At 38.7% G+C, this 14,341-nt stretch overlaps 1 pseudogene; it reads left to right on the top strand.

Moving 5' to 3' along the window:
- Positions 1–1,782: 1,782 nt before the first annotated feature.
- LOC122291164 lies at positions 1,783–13,084 on the top strand (annotated as a pseudogene).
- The last annotated feature ends 1,257 nt before the right edge of the window (positions 13,085–14,341 follow it).

Here is a 14,341-nt window from a genome sequence, read left to right as displayed (position 1 = left end):
AAAGGAACTGTAGAGATGGTGATAAATATGGACGGTGGTAAGCAGGGACGGTGGTAGAGTCCCTCCTATGGTGCATGCAATAGAAATAATGGTAAACAGGGATAGTGGTAGAGTCCCACCTGTAATTCCCGCCTACAGTGCACTGGGTAAGGATGATGGTAAGTAAGAATGGTGATAGAGTCTCGACTTTGATTCCTGCCTACAATGCTAATTGGATATTTGGGTCATTTTCTGAAAATATGGTGGAGTATATGTTTTAATGAATTTGGTTTTTGGGCCAAAATGGAATTTTGGCGTGCATTGGAAAATATTCATTTTCGAAAAAAATGATTTTCGAGTCCATGCATTTGTCATCACGAGCATGCATATTGTTATTGCATTAATGTATTTTTATCTTGTAGGCTATTTGGTCTATTATTTACTTGTGATATCGTTTTCTGGTATCGTAGATTTTGAGGCAGATGAGAATGCAGAGCCTGAGGATGTGGCTCCGCCAGAGGAGTGATCAGGGATCACTTTCTCGTGGGTTGAGATTTATTTCCCACTTTTGATTATTGTATTTGGTTTGTATTATATTTATATTAGATATCTGTATAACTTTTAAAGGCATTTTATTTTGAAATTCTGTATTATAACAAATTCTAGTACTTAGTTGATTAATTTTAATTATCCACTGCGTTATTTTTATTGTACACTTGTTGCATGAGCACATACTTAGTACTTGTTGTTGGAGTGTTTGACCTGGTTGTCATAATCTCGACACCTTGATTTTCACGTGTCCATATGTGAAAGTTGGAAGCATCACAATCTTTTACTTCCATGGATGCACAAAATTACTTAACGACAATTCCAATATTATATGCTATATTAAAATAATCCAAATTGTCATTCTCCAAGCTTTTATTTTAAAGAAAAGAAATTTATAATTATGAATTATGTAATCGTTTTAAAATAAATAAATAAAATAATGGACCTAAATGAAAAAATATTAATCTTTTAATAATAGACGTGACTCTTTTTCAAAATATTTACGTAACGTTTATATAATTTTTAATTTTATATAAAATTACTTGCTATACACATGACTAATTAAGGACCCCTATTTAATATCCGGTCGGTTGGCCAGATAATATGATAAGAATATAAAATAATTTAAGTTTGAATTTGTCAGATCAATGAAGATAATTTAGAAGCACACGCCAAGGTTGAGATGGCACATGCATTATAGCAGTCAATAACCTGCATGAATCGCTCCAGCTTGCATCGTGGGATTTGTTCGAATTATATAATCATTTTCTTTTTCTTAATTTCATGATCAAGATTTTTCCATTTCTAATAGCTAGCTAGATTAATAAGCATTATCTGGGAAATATCGTATCTGCATGTATTGACTCCAGATGATCATCTAGGTCTCTGTGTACTATACATATATATATATATATTATCCTCTTATTAAGGATTTATATGCTTCGAACTTTGAGGTTGTGAACAGTGTCCAAATAATTGCAGATCTTAAACGTTCTTGATGATGCCAGTGCTTCCCTCGAGAGATAATTACTTTGAACACTACACACATGCTGATAATCTAAAATAATTTAAGTTTGTGTATGTCAGATCAATATATTGAAGAAAATTTAGAACTTGGCACATGGCATAGCTGCATTGTCAAGAACCTGCAAAATATGAATCGATCGATACATTTGTCCTATTATCATTTTCTTTTTCTCAATAATTTCATGATCGTTTCCATATAATAATAATAATAATAATAATAATAATTTCATGATCAAGACCTTTCCATTTCTACTAGCAAGATTAATAACCATCTGGGCAATATCTTATGATCTGCGTGCATTGTCTCCAGATATAGGTATGTGTGTAATATATATACCTGCATGTTAGTACAGATTAAGCTTCGGACCTTGATCAGGCTGTGAACAGAGCTCAAATTAATTTCACAACTTAAAATTTCGTGATGATGCCACTGATCAGTTCCAATATCGAGAGATAGTTACAATGAATATTAAACACATGATAATACACACCATTAATTTTTAATCTCTCAAACTTCTAAATAATATACAAATAAATTAGTAGTGATTATCGGCCACGTACATGTCAAAAAAGAAAAACTAAAAAGAAAAATGGAGACAAAATTAGCTGATGGGCTCACAGTTCAATGTTATGCACATGCCAGCATTAAGATTGCAAATGGTAGGGAGTAAAAAGTCATTCCCGTATTAATGATAATCTTACTTATTACATATCCCAACGTGTGCAGCACTGTATATAATAATAGATAATACAAGAGTTAAAAAAAAAAACCGAAGAAAAAGCGTAATTGGCATGTCTATGCTCCTGACACTCTCAATTTTCATTTACGGACACGTGAAAATTGACGTATTAGGATGATAACAATACGGATCATAAATTTTAATGATAAATATTAAATGTATGCACATATAATATGTGTAAGATAAAAGACATAGCAGATAAGTTAAAGTTAATTAACTAAGTATAATAATTGTTCAATACAAATTCGTTTAAATACAAACGTTTCAAAAATATTACAGTTGTCCAGTAAAAATATAATAAAACCACAATAAAAAATCCAAAAGTGGGAAATAAATTCTAATATAAAAGCAAGTGGCACCAAATTATTCCTTCGGTGGAGCCACTTCCTCATGCTCAGCCTACTCGACACCTGCATAAAAAATCTACGGTACCAAAAGAAGGTACCGTAGGTAAGTAATAATTCAAACATCCCACAAGATAAAAATATATTCATGCAACAACAATATGCATGCATAAGGCCCAAAAATCATTTTCTTCAAAAATGAATATTTTTCTATGCACTCCAAAATCTGATTTTAGTCCAAAATATTTCCATTAAGACATTTGTCATTTTTCTAGAAAATAGGCCAACATAAATTCCACAATTTTCCTAGAAAATGATCCTCATATCATTTAATCAAATCTCGCCATTTTCTTAAAAAATAGCCCACATAAAAGAAAAATCTAGAACGTGTATTTTTTTTTTTTCAAGGACAATATTCTGCGTTAACATATATCACTCGTTAAAAAAAAAAAAAAAACATTTAAAACAAACTTTGGTAATTAAGCATGTACATTACGCTTAGTTAAACGACAAGATTTGTTTGCAACTGCAGATAAAATAGTGGATGGCAGTAATGGAGATGTATAGCTGATGATCAATATCATCGCTATAAGGCACGCATATATATCCTTTTGATCTATTCCCGTTTTGTGGATAAATAAGAGGAGTAAAAGGACTATACGACATAAGAACAAAATTAAATGTTGAAGAGGTAGAATTTTCGTTCCGTTTCCATTCTATTATGATGAGGTATATAGTAGCCTTGTCAAGTCCTTAAAAAAAAATTAAATTATTAAACTCAAATTTCAAAAAACTTAAAATAAAAAACTATTATTTTTCAGAAATTTTATCTGAGAAATTGTACAAAGAAAAAAAGCTTTTTTTTCCCTAATATTTTTATGATGCTCAAAAACTAATTCACCAAAATTAATTGTCTTTTTTGGAAATTTTAGGAGGACTTTGGATTCTGAAGGATATGAATGGAGATGCATACAGATTCTTAATCGCATGGCCCAGACTGATACCAAGTTAGTAATTAATTACATGCTTTAATTTTCTGCATCAGCGATATGATATATCTTGCAATGAATTTCCGATGCCTAGATGCATTGTCTATTTTTTAAAGCTTTCGATATATAATCATAAGTCATAACCATTCATTTATGTCCAATTTTCAGCCGGAAAGATTAGTGATGGTGTGAACCGGAAAGGAATCGACCACTACAACAAGGTCATCGATGAACTCCTAGCTAAAGGTGTTGAGGATATCAGTCCTCAATCAAACTCTTTCCATATATGCGAGAGTTGACCGTCGTGATTGTGAGAGTTTTATTTGTACATTGTTTCCTTTTATTGTAAATTTATTAATTCGTATTAACTATGTACATTCTGCAAACAATTATATAAATCAATACAATTCACCACCATAAAGTAAGGTGGATTTCAAACATTCTCATGGTATCAAGAGCATACCTGGATTAACCTCCTTCGATCCAAATGGCCTTTGATCCCACACCCACCCTCCTTCCCTTCAACACCTTCGATCCAAATGGACTCTGATCCCACACCCACCCTCCTTCCCTTCAACACCTTGATTCACATGCTCACCATCAAACAATCATCATCCAACTACCTACTCTGGAAGAGTCAACTTCTTCCCCTTCTTGAGAGTCAAGATTTGCTCAGTCACATTGATGGCACCCTTGTGCCGCCACCCCCATTTGACCCACCAACCTCTTAGACACCAAACTACAAATACCTGGCGTGGAAGGCTATGGATCAGCGCCTACTCAGCCTCCTTCTCTCCTCCCTCATAGAGAAAGCTATGGCCGAAGCTGTAGGTCTCTCCACAACTCGTGAGGTGTGGCTTGCCACAGAAAACACCTTCAGCCACCACTCAAAAGCACGAGAACTTCGCATTAAGGATGATCTCCAATTGATGAAATGTGGGACTCGTTTTGTAGCCGAATATGCCTGTTCATTCAAAGCACTTTGTGATCAGCTCCATGCCATTGGTCAGCCTGTTGATGGCACCGATAAGGTGCACTGTTTCCTCCGTGGCCTAGGGCTTGATTTTTTGTGCTTCTCCACCTCTCAAATGGCCCAAACCCCTCTCCCCTGTTTTTCGGATTTGACCTTCAAGGCCAAAAGTTTTGAGATTTTTCAGAAATCTCTTGAGGGTTTTTCCTCCTCTACTGCGGCTTTTATGATCACCGAAAATTCCTCCCATCGTGGTGGCTTTGCTCGCAATCCTCCAGGTCGCACAAATGGCCATGGCAGCGGCTCTTCCAACAACAGACAGGGACGCTCTAGCTCCGGTCAGTGCCTTTATCCTCCACATTGCCAAATCTGCAGGATGGACGACCACTATGCTGATCGATGTCACCAGCGCTACGCTCGGAGTGAGCCATCTGCTCAACTGGCCAAAGCCTTCACCAGTTCTTGCAATCTCTCTGAAAATGTGGGCTCCGACTAGTTTGTGGATACAGGGGCTTTGGCCCATATGACTATGGATTCAACCCAACTAGACCAGTCCACAAGTTACATGGGTAAGGATTGTGTAATTGTTGGGAATGGTGCATCACTTCCCATTACCCACATCGATAAAATTTCTCCTATCCCGAATCTCCATCTTCTCGATGTCCTAGTTGTTCCTCGCCTCACCAAAAATTTTCTTTCCATTAGTAAATTAACATCTGATTTTCCATTATCTGTTACATTTACTAATAATTTGTTTACTATTCAGAATCTCAAACCAGGAACAGTGGTGGCAACCGACAAGCTTGATGGTGGCTTATATGTGCTCGAACGAGGCAATCCTACTTTTATTTATGTCCTTAAAAATAAATCGCTTCATGCATCTTATGATTTATGGCATGCATGACTTGGACATGTTAATCATTCTGTTATTTCTCTTTTTTTTTTTAAAAAAAAAAAAAAGGACAGCTTTATCTTATCTCTTTGTTTCCTTCTACTACTTTATGTAGCACTTGTCAAATTGCCAAAAGTCATTGCTTGCCTTATTCTTGAAATGAACATAGGTCGTCTAATGTGCTTGATCTTATCCATTGCAATATTTGGGGTCCTTCCCCTGTCAAATCAAATTTAGGATTTGTCTACTATGTTCTATTTATTGACGATTATTCTCGCTTTCTCTCCTTTGAAATTGAAATATGATTTTCATAAAATTTTTATTCAATTTCAAAATTTTGTGGAAAATCAATATTCTGCTCGTATCAAAATTTTTCAAAGTGATGGCGGTGCCAAATTCACTAGTAATTTCTTTCAAGATCATCTTCACTCTTCAGGCATTCATCATCAGCTCTCATGTCCATACACACCCGCCCAGAATGTTCGTGTCGAAAGAACACCGTCATGTGACTGAGACAAGCTTAGCCCTTTTTTTCATTCTCACATCTCTCCTCGTTTTTGGGCTGATGCCTTCAGCACTGCAACCTACATCATCAACCGTTTGCCTACACTGCTTCTTGAAGGTAAGTCACCTTTTGATATTTTGTATGGTCATTCTCCGAATTATGAAAACTTTCACCCTTTTGGTTGCCATGTCTGTCCTTGCTTATGTGATTATATGCCTAACAAACTTTCTCCTCACAGTATTCCTTGTATTTTTCTATGTTACAGTACTTCTTATAAGGGATTTCACTGTTAGATCCCATCACTTCTGGGCTCTACATCACTCACCATGCTCAATTTGACGAAACTCATTTTCCTTCCCTTGCTACCTCTTAGGCCCAACCCATATCCTCACATAACTTTTCCAATTTCCTTGAACCCGGTCTCCTCCATACATATCCGCCTCCCTTTGACACCTCTTCCCCACATATTCTCAATCTGGGTCTAACCTGTGTATTATGTGTACTGATTCAGTGAATGAGTCCTTGCAAGTCCCTCTTTGCAGCACTTGGCTCCTTCACCTGAGTCTAGTGCAGCTCCTGCTCCTGCTATCATGGTTCCACTGGGTCTCATCCTATGATTACAAGAGCTAAAGCTAGTATTTTCAAAACTCGTCACCCAGCGCATCTTAGCCTCTTGGGCTCCTCTGGTCTTCTTCCTGCTTTTCTTACATCAACTGAGCCTAAATGTTTCAAATCTGCTGCTAAGAATCCTGCTTGGCTTGTTGCCATGGATGAATAAATCCATGCCCTTAAGAGTAATTGTACCTCGATTTTGGTCCCTCGACCTGTCAACACCAACATTGTGAGATCCAAATGGGTTTTCTGGACCAAATACCTGTCTAATGGATCTGTTGAACGTCTCAAAGCACTCCTTGTTGCTTAAGGCTATACACAGGTACCTGGTCTTGACTATACTAATACTTTCAGTCCTGTAATCAAGGCCACCATTGTTCGCGTTGTGCTCTCTCTTGTTGTGACACAGAAATGGCCCATTCGTCAACCTGAAGTCAAGAATGCGTTTCTCAATGGTACTCTCACTGATCAAGTTTATATGGAGCAGCCTCCAGGGTATATTGTTCCTCGCTTCCCTAATCATGTCTGCCAGTTGAAGAAAGCTCTCTATGGTCTCAAGCAAGCACCTCGTGCCTGGTTCCAACGCCTTAGCTCCTTTCTCACTCACCTTGGTTTTTCTTGCAGTCATGCTGACCCATCTCTTTTTGTCTTTCATAAGCAATTAGATATTATTTACCTGCTTCTTTGTGTTGATGACATCATTATTACAGGCAATAATTCTTTCCTTCTTGACAGCTTCACTTGTAAACTCAATTCTGAGTTTGCCACTAAGGACTTGGGCCATCTCAGTTACTTTCTTGGTCTAGAAGCTTCCTCCACTTCTGATGGCCTCTTCATCAGTCAACTCAAATATGCATGGGATATTCTTTCTCGAGCTCAGTTACTTGACAGTAAGCCTGTTTACACTCCCATGGTTGTTTCTCAGCATCTGTTTGTAGATGGTCCTTTCTTTTCCAATCCCACTCTCTACAGATCTCTTGTTGGAGCCCTATAGTACCTGACCATCACACGTCCCAATATTGCTTATGTTGTCGACTCTGTCAGTTGGAGCAATCAATACCTGCATGCTCCAACTGACGATCACTTTCTGGCTGTTAAACGTATCCTTTGCTATGTCAAAGGCACCCTTTATTTTGGCTTAACTTTTCATCCCTCCTCTCCTGGTGCTCTCGTCCTGCATGCTCCAACTGACGATCACTTTCTGGCTGTTAAACGTATCCTTTGCTATGTCAAAGGCACCCTTTATTTTGGCTTAACTTTTCATCCCTCCTCTCCTGGTGCTCTCGTTGCTTATTCTGATGCTGATTTGGCTGGTTGCCCTGATATTCGTTGTTCGACCTCTGGTTACTCTATTTACCTCGGCGATAACTTGGTTTCCTGGAGTGCTAAGAAATAGCCAACTATCTCTAATTCCAGTTGGGAATCTGAGTATAGTGCCCTTGCCTCCACTGCCGCCGAACTCATTTGGCTCACACATCTCCTGCATGACCTCCAGGTATCCATCCCACAGTAGCCTCTTCTCTTATGTGACAACAAGAGTGCCCTTTTTTTGAGCTCCAATCCAGTTTCACACAAGCGGGCTAAGCATGTTGAATTGGACTATCACTTTCTCTGTGAACTTATTGTCGCTGGCAAGCTCTGTACCCCACATGTCCCCTCTCATTTGCAGGTTGTTGATATTTTTACCAAGAGTATTCCTCAACCACTCTTTGAGTTCTTTCAATCCAAGGTCCCCGTCCGATCCAATCTGACGCTCAGCTTGTCGCGGGCGGGGGGGGGGGGGGGGGGGGGGGGGGGGGGGGGGGCGGGGGGGTTGAGGATATCACTCCTCAATCAAACTCTTTCCATATATGCGAGAGTTGACTGTCGTGATTGTGGGAGTTTTATTTGTACATTGTTTCCTTTTATTGTAAATTTATTAATTCATATTAACTATGTACATTCTGCAAACAATTATATAAAGCAATGCAATTCACCACCGTAAAGTAAGGTGGATTTCAAACATTCTCAAAAGGTCATGGACGTCCACATTAACATATCATATGCTAATAATTCACTGATGATAATCTATTAATGGTACTTACAATTCTTGAAATGCAGGTCTTAAGCCCTAAGTGACAATCTTCCACTGGGAAACTCCAATGGTCTTAGAACATGAGTATGGCAGTTTCTTAAGTCAAAGCATTGTGTAAGTCATGATGACTAATTCAGGACCATATCATCAACATTCCATATATAGAAATGTGACAGTATTATAATATATCCGTGCATACGTACGTAATTTTTAGGGAAGACTTCAAGGCCTTCGCAAAGCTTTGCTTCAAGGAGTTTGGTGACAGGGTAAGGCATTGGATCACCTTAAACGAGCCTTATACCTACAGCAATGGTGGATATGCAGCTGGGGTTTTAGCACCTTTCAGATGTTCGAGCTGGCAAAATATGAGTTGCACCGGTGGGGATTCAGCGACGGAGCCATATACCGTCACCCATAATCTGCTTCTCGCTCATGCAGCTGTCGTAAACGTGTATAAGACCAAATATCAAGTTCGAATGCTATATATTTATCAAAGCTGAAGTTTACACAAACAAAAAAAATCTATATGCCTTTGTCTTACGTACGTTGTGTTGATTTAAAACGAGACTAGCCATGGCTTTATTAACCAAATCACGTTCACTACGTTCAGGCAGAGCAAAAAGGAGTTATAGGGATTACACATGTGTGCGATTGGATGGTGCCGTATTCTAAATAGAAGAAAGACCATGCTGCCGCGTTACGTGGCCTTGATTTCATGTTCAGATGGTATGTTTTTCTTTATTTGTTTTTCTCTATGTTCGCACCTATTTTTATTTTTTAAAATTATAGGACGATTATATCGTAATTCATATCCTGATCTAAATTTATGGATGGTTTTATATTTTGTTGCAGGTTCATGTGTTTGGCCGTGGCGGTCAATCTCGTTCCACAGGCAATCAGCGCTCCAAAGGTGGCTCAACTGGCAGCACGGGTGGTTCTTCATCTGGTGGGCACTCTTCCAGCAACAACCGATCCCGTCGTCCCTACACTCCTCACTGCCAAATTTGCAAAATAGAGGGTCATACGGCTAATTGATGCCGAAACCGTTATGATCGTGCGGACCCATTGGCACAGCTTGCTGAAGCTTTCCAAAATAGCTGCTCCCTCTCTGACGGTTCCTCCAGTTCAGATTGGTATCTTGACATGGGTGCCTCCGCCCATATGACGCCGGATTCGACTGCACTTGACACATTTCCGAAAAATATGTTGGTAAGGATAAAGTTGTTGTGGGAAATGGGGCGTCCTTACCCATCACCCACACAAGTATTTCTCATCCCACTTCCAACTTAAAATTGCTTGATGTTTTATTAGTTCCTCACCTCACCAAAAGTCTTATTTCCATTAGTAAGTTAACTTCTGATTTCCCTTTTCAAGTTACCTTTACTGACTCCTCTTTTGCCATTTAGAACAAGCTCACAACAAAGGTGGTGGCAACCGGAAAACGTGATGGCAGTCTCTACGTACTTGAGCATGGCAATGATGCTTTTGTTTCTATCCTTAATAAATCTGCTCTTACGACGTCATATGATCTATGGCATGCACGTCTTGGTCATACTAATCATTCTATCATTTCTTTATTAAATAAAAAAGGCCAGTTATCTCTTACTTCTATTTTGCCTAAACCGACAATTTGCACTACGTGTCAATTTGCAAAAAGCCATAAGCTTCCTTTCTCTAGTCATAATTCTCGCTCCACCTCCATTTTGGGTCTTGTTCATTGTGACATATGGGGACCAGCCCCAGTTAAATCTAAACTGGGTTTTACTTATTATGTTATTTTTGTTGATGATCATTCCCGCTTTACATGGCTTTATCCCATGAAATTTAAATATGATTTTGTTGACATTTTTCTTCAATTTCAGTCATTTGTGGAAAATCAATATTCTTGCAAAATCAAAATTTTCCAGAGTGATGGTGGCGCTGAATTTTGCAGCAATCACTTTCAATCTCAACTCCGTTCCTCTGGCATTCATCACCAAATGTCCTGTCCCTACACTCCTTCTCAAAATGGATGCGCTGAACGCAAGCATCGCCACGTGACTGAAATGGGTCTTGCGCTCTTATTTCATTCACGCGTACCCACTTTCTATTGGAGTACTGCGACTTATATCATTAACCGGTTGCCTGCCCCACTTCTTGGAGGTATTTCTCCCTTTGAAATTTCAGCAATAGATGGGTTGCCTTTCTTCATCAACTGGAGCTCATCCTTCAACCGTAACTCACGAGTTTTGGAGCCATGACTGAAAGCACGTTGAAGTGCAACCCAAACAGCCCAAGAGGTTGCATGACCAATGGTGGCTGCCATGGCTTCTTCCGAGAGAGACGACAGCAGCAAACTAAGAATGCGTTGGTCTTTGAGTTTCCATTCAAGAAACTTGGGGTTGGGTATGGAGGTGCCATCGGTGGGGTTAGGCAAAGTTTCGGACGGTTGAGTGAAAGAACCATCCACGAAGCCGAGAAAATCCTGGCACTGAAGTAGGGGCAAGAGCTGGCTTTTCCAAAGCAAATAGTTGGTTGCCGAGAGCTTGATAGTGACCATGTGAACCATGCTATTGAAGGAGAGGGGTTCGGCCATGAGGGAGAAGAAGAAGAGAAAAGAAAAAAGTGATCGGAAGTGATTCCTATAGGGCTCGTGATACCATGTGAACGTTTGTGAAAACCACCACACTTTCGGTGGAGTCCGAATATCATATATATACAAGTATGGTTTACAACTGAGAAGGAAAGCTTTACAAAGAAAGGAAAGAATTACAGAGGATTACAAGCCTATAATCAACGGTCAACAAAATAATAAGGATAGCTAAGAATCTGGAGAAGATTCTGAGGAATCCTTAACATCATGGAACCCTTAACAAAGGGTCGCTATCCCCTCAGCATGCGTACACACGTACGTGAAAACCGACTACCCGGATTCAACAGAACTGAATCGAAGCTGGTGAAGGGATCATACGACTTTATCGGATTAAACTGCTATACTGCCACTTATGTTGCTGATGCACCTGAATATAAGTCTCTGAACAAATGCTACTTGACAGATGCTCTTGCTAATAAAACTGGTACGTACGAATTCAACACTACTCGGAAAGCTAGCATTTTTTTTTTTAAATAAACTTCAATTCATTCATGAATGAATGAAGTTACATGTGACCAATAAGTTCGAGTAACAAGCCCCAAATACAAGCCAACTAGCCATTGGTTGTAAGCGCCCCAGCACACAACTTTCATTGTGCCGGACAATGTCTACACTTCAAAGCTCTCTAATGACAAGACCATTATGAGATGCAAGACTATAAAATTGAGATTGTTATAAGATCTCAATTTCTTCATAGTGTCAAATACTAAAATTTCTTGTGCCTTTAGTCCTTATCGGGTCTGTACACAAAATCTTACGGGAAATAAATGAGGTGAGGTGAAAGTTGGTAGGCTTCCCTGTTTTACATCTGCACTTGCAAGGGAGATAGCAAAAACATAAGTGCCAAAGTGAAATGTCTCTAAAAAATTCTTAGTAAAAGTGAACAAAAGTGCCACACGTATGACTTGGAGATCTATGCCTCAGCTATCCTTGCTGTTATATGACAAAACACCACATACAACAATCCACTAACTTCAAAACAGCCAAAAGTCAACCTCACTTCTACAGAGAGAAGTTATTCTTGTAGTTGGAACTTGGCTACCTTCGTTAACTTCAGCCTCCATCAGTAATAGTTCCTTCTAAGTTCAACTACCTTGTTAAAGAATTAGCAAGATATTCTTCTATTTGGCAATATGGTTTTGTCAAAAAGAGGAAGAGGCTGAGGAAGAGCTAAACAAGCACCACGACAGGTTAATATTGGACGAACCCTACTAATAGAACCAACAACATGGACTTTGAGAGATGAACGCCAATCATTATTTGATGACTCCACTCAATCTCCAGATGTTGAATACGAGGCATTGTTGGGTCCCTATTGTTATAAAATAACCCTTCTGTGTTTACAAAAGGTTTAATGTTATTATGATATAATATTCAATAGTTTTCTTTTATTAAACTGTTCTGTTTGCCCCGAATATAAACCCTTTGTTTTATAACCAAAACAGAAACAGAGTAATCATAATAACCACAGTTTGATGTTAACCAAAACCCTAGAAACAACAGTATACCAATAGATGTCCAGATAACCAATATACACCACGATATTGAACAATATTATACAGATCAACAATATGATGAATATCTAACAATATTATCGCAAGAAAGCATCAAGAATCAAATATGAACAATAAGAACAATAAAGAACCTAAAAGCAAGGAAAGAACACACCAATATACGTGGTTTGATCCTAATGGTTTACATGCACGGTAGGAATGGGCCTCAGAGCTTTTATTGATGAACAATACTTTACAGAGAAGCCTCAGTACACTTAGACTCATAGATCCCTCACAGAAACCACAAGAAATCACTCTGATTTCTTCTCTCTACAAGAAAAAACCCACCGAAACCCTAATCCCCTCTCTGTTCTCTCTCTCTCTCTGAAACGGCCGATATGTACAAAATGAAGGAATTAGGGTTTACACCGTATAGCTTATATATATATATATATATATATCTTACAAGAGATGCCAACACGTGTAGGCAATCCAGTGGCTCAACTTTTAAACCTTCTGAAGGAAGCATGAGCCTCTCACGTGATTCATTAGCTCAGTTTTAAACACATCAACGATCCAGATTTGGCCACTTGTACATCATCCTTTAATCAAACACTTCAAGAGAGCACATTAGTAGATTAAAATAAAAATAAATAACAGATAAATGTATTGACATACATATTACAAATCTCCACCTTGGCAAAACATTTATTTGCCATAAGATTTTAAAATAATCCTCATCATTGGCTCATTCCTGCGTTGTCCCTTAACAGGGACTAACCCTAGACTCCATACCTACTAAGTTCAGACAGTGTCTAAACTTGGACCAAGGAACTGACTTGGTCATCATATCTGAGGGGTTATCCTCAGTTGAGACCTTTTCCACACCTACTATTTTAGATTCTATAACATCCCTTACAAAGTGAAGCCTCACATCAATATGTTTTGATCTTTCATGAAAAACTTGGTTTTTAGCTAAGTGTAGTGTGCTTTGATTATCACAACGAACTGTGATATTACCATTGAAAATATTTAACTCACTAGCTATACCTTTTAGCCATGTGGCCTCTTTAATGGCTTCTGTCAGTGTTATATATTCAGCTTCTGTGGTTGATAAAACCACCACAGATTGTAAGTGTGATTTCCAGCTAATAGCTCCCCCAAAAGCAGTAAACACATAACCAGTCAGTTACTTCCTAGTGTCTATACTTCCTGCGTAATCAGAGTCTACAAACCCAGCCAATTCACAACCCTTTACAATATTTTTTCCAAAGCTAAGTCCCAAGTTAGTAGTGCCTCCTAGGTACCTTAACACCCATTTGATAGCTTGCCAATGAGGTTTCCCAGGGTTACCCATAAACCTACTAACTATACTAACTGCATAGGTCAGTTTAGGCCTATGGATCAAACGGGACTGAGTTTGAAAGGCTAATAAAGTTAAGGAAGATACCACTAGATTAGGGGTGAGCAGCGGCCGGTCCGGACCGGCACTGTTTGCACCGGACCGGACCGGACCGAATTGGGTCCGGTCCGGTC

Source organism: Carya illinoinensis, chromosome 13 (genome assembly GCF_018687715.1).
Source record: "Carya illinoinensis cultivar Pawnee chromosome 13, C.illinoinensisPawnee_v1, whole genome shotgun sequence".
In the NCBI taxonomy this organism is placed as follows: Eukaryota; Viridiplantae; Streptophyta; class Magnoliopsida; order Fagales; family Juglandaceae; genus Carya; species Carya illinoinensis.
Note: the sequence above shows the minus strand (reverse complement) of the source record. Positions and strands in the feature narration are given on the sequence as shown.